Source organism: Vulpes lagopus, chromosome 19, assembly GCF_018345385.1.
Source record: "Vulpes lagopus strain Blue_001 chromosome 19, ASM1834538v1, whole genome shotgun sequence".
Classification (NCBI taxonomy): domain Eukaryota; kingdom Metazoa; phylum Chordata; class Mammalia; order Carnivora; family Canidae; genus Vulpes; species Vulpes lagopus.
This window is the reverse complement of record NC_054842.1, coordinates 44891171-44894101: the sequence shown is the minus strand read 5'-3', so window position 1 is coordinate 44894101 and position 2931 is coordinate 44891171.

The window sequence follows — 2931 nt, the reverse complement described above, 5'->3', positions numbered from 1 at the left end:
TGAAAAAGGTGCATATAGAGAAAAAAAAATCATGTCATCAGTGTTTTTCTGACAGATGTAATATTTATTGTATCTTTTGTTACATAACAGCATCGATACTGGTAAAAGACATTCTAGGACAAACTAGAGTGCATAGCACCCATCACTCCTGATGATGAAACCTGAAAGGATATAAACCTGAAAAGATGAACCTGAAAGAATATAAATTTGCTGATACACTAATTTACTTTAATTTGTTTGCATTTATTTAACATAAGCATGGAATACCTCTGTTTTTTTTTCTTTTGGACAAGTAAAGCTTCTCAATATTTTTGTGATGGAAAAATTCAAGCATGCACAAAGATAGAATAGTATGTAAAACTTCATGTACTCATTAGGTGGCTTCAATAAATATTAAGAAGTGGCCAATCTCATTTCATTTCAAAATACCTCATCATAGTTCTCTAAAAGACATACATAAATCTTAAAATAATAACCATTCACATAAAATGGGATATGGTTTCAGTATTAGTAGAGTTTGGTGGAGTATAGGCTGAAAGCAAAGAACGTGCCCTGGAATTTAACAATTATGCCTACAGATATTTATAGGTTTAAATATTTATTCCAAAACAGAAGGGCCATCGTATTCCCTGATGGCTATACAATTCCAATCAGTTGGCACCTGCAAAACCATTTCTAACATCCTTTCATCACTATTTGTGGGTAGTTGGATGATATGTATTGGTTAAAGCAAACCTCGGGAACTCTTGCCATTCTCATAGAGGCCAGAAGGGCACGGAAGGTTTATACGGTCAAAAAGTAGCAGAGAAAGAAGCTCCGAAATGCTCCAGATGCAGAGAAATCTTTTTTCTTCTCATGCACTGTACCAGTCTCTAGCCAGGGACACTTCTTTCTGATTATGTTGGCAGTGACTTTGCCTTTCTCTGGCCCCCGCGTCCTGTACAACAGCAAGAAAAAGACAAAGAGGAGATCTCATCCTCTATAAATGTAGGGTGGACTTCCATTGTGTTTGCACAGATCATCAGAGCTTACAAAGCATTTCAAAGATGGTGTCACCTTTGACCATCACCATAAAGGCTAGATTGTTGTTTTTTTTTTTTTTTAGATTGGTATTATTGTGCCTGTTTTATGGTGAGTGAGTTAAGATACTTACCAAGGTCACACAGGAGATGAAGCTGGGGCTTGAGTCCTCTGAGAAGGTACATGGTTGTTTGTTTTTTCTGGGATGTCTCTGGACTAAAGATTTTATTTTGATTATTTTTTAAATAAATTCTGAAATTATAAAGCATAAAGGAAGGAGTGTGGAATGCATTTACATTGAAGCAACTTAAAGGAACAAGGCACCAGTACACCTCCTCTTCCTTCTTATATCTCCTAACTGGGAAGGAAGATGCCCCTTTTCTTCTCATGGAGGGATGGGTCTTATTGGAGTGATCCCTCTATGTTAACAGTAGAAATGGAGGGACACCTGGTTGGCCCGGTGGTTGAGTGTCTGCCTGTGGCTCAGGTTGTGATTCTGGGGTCCTGGAATCGAGTCCCTCATGCCTCTCCCTCTGCCTGTGTCTCTCTGCCTCTCTCTGTGTGTCTCTCATGAATAAATAAATAAAAACTTAAAAAAAAAAAAAACAGTAGAAATGGAGTCAATGTATTGATCCCAGGGTAAAACAAATGTTCTTTGTCAGAGTCCAGGGATAGAAACCATCAGTCCATGGGCTTGGATGAAGAAAAAAATAACTTCTTAAAATTTTCTTGAACCTCTAGCAGTCTCCAGAATTATAAATGCAGATTTAATTAATTAATCAATTAATTAATTACAGAGGGAGAGTGCATGAGTGGTTGGGGAGGGGCAGAGGGAGACGGAGAATCTTAGGCTGGTTCCACACTCACTGTGCAGAATGACTCAGAGCTCAGTCTCATGACCCTGAGATCAAGACCTGAGCTGAAACCAAGAGTTGGATGCTTTAACTGACTGAGCCACCCAAGTACCCCTAAACGTAGATTCTAAATCATGATAATTATTAACTGTTCCCATGAGACTGTCACCAAGAGAAATAAAAGATTTGTTCCTATCACGTTACAATTGTTGTAGATATCTTGAAAATATCCTTCATACTCATCACTACTTCAAAATACGATAGCTATGAGACTTGCGGCTAGCTCTTATTATTTAATGTGTTAATAAAGACATTATTTTATTATGAAATTCCGAAAGCCATTTTGATCATTGTATTTCTATATAATTATCTATTTTAATTGTAATCTTATGTGTTTTATTTTATGCATATTACCTGAGAAGGGGTATAGGTATCACCCGGTGGTCATAGGGGTTCATGGTACAAATAAAAGTTTTAAAAACTTGCTTTAAAGTAACATTCCCCTAAAAATCTTAGATCATTCCCAGGGAACAAAATTTTCAAAACTTATTTTAGAAAAGGAATTAAGTTGAGGCGATAATTCCTCAATCTCATCGTCTGTTCTGTTTCTCTCCTTGGCCCACTGAACTCCTGACAAACAGCACATGTGCAATAAACATTCATAGAGAATGACGTTCTTTTGTCTTCTTGGAGAAAAATGAGCAGACCGTTAAAAACACACCGAGTTTTTCGGGTGTGTTTCACGGGACACTTCCCAAAAGGAGAGTGTTTTCGGGTGTGTTTCATGGGACACTTCCCAAAAGGAGAGATGGTTTAAGATGGAGAGTAAAGTCGAAGGGGAAGGAATACCTGCATAAGGGAATTAGCCGAAGATCAGATCTTACCTGGAAGGAGACTTTCTGCATTGAGTCTGAAAACCACATTCATCTTCATCTGGAAAATGATGTCATGAACTAACCTTTCTGTATTCTCTCAACCAGAGGAAATCACATTATGCATGAAATAATTAAATAATTTTATTTTCAGTTGGAAGCACTACATTTTATGTTAAGTCTAT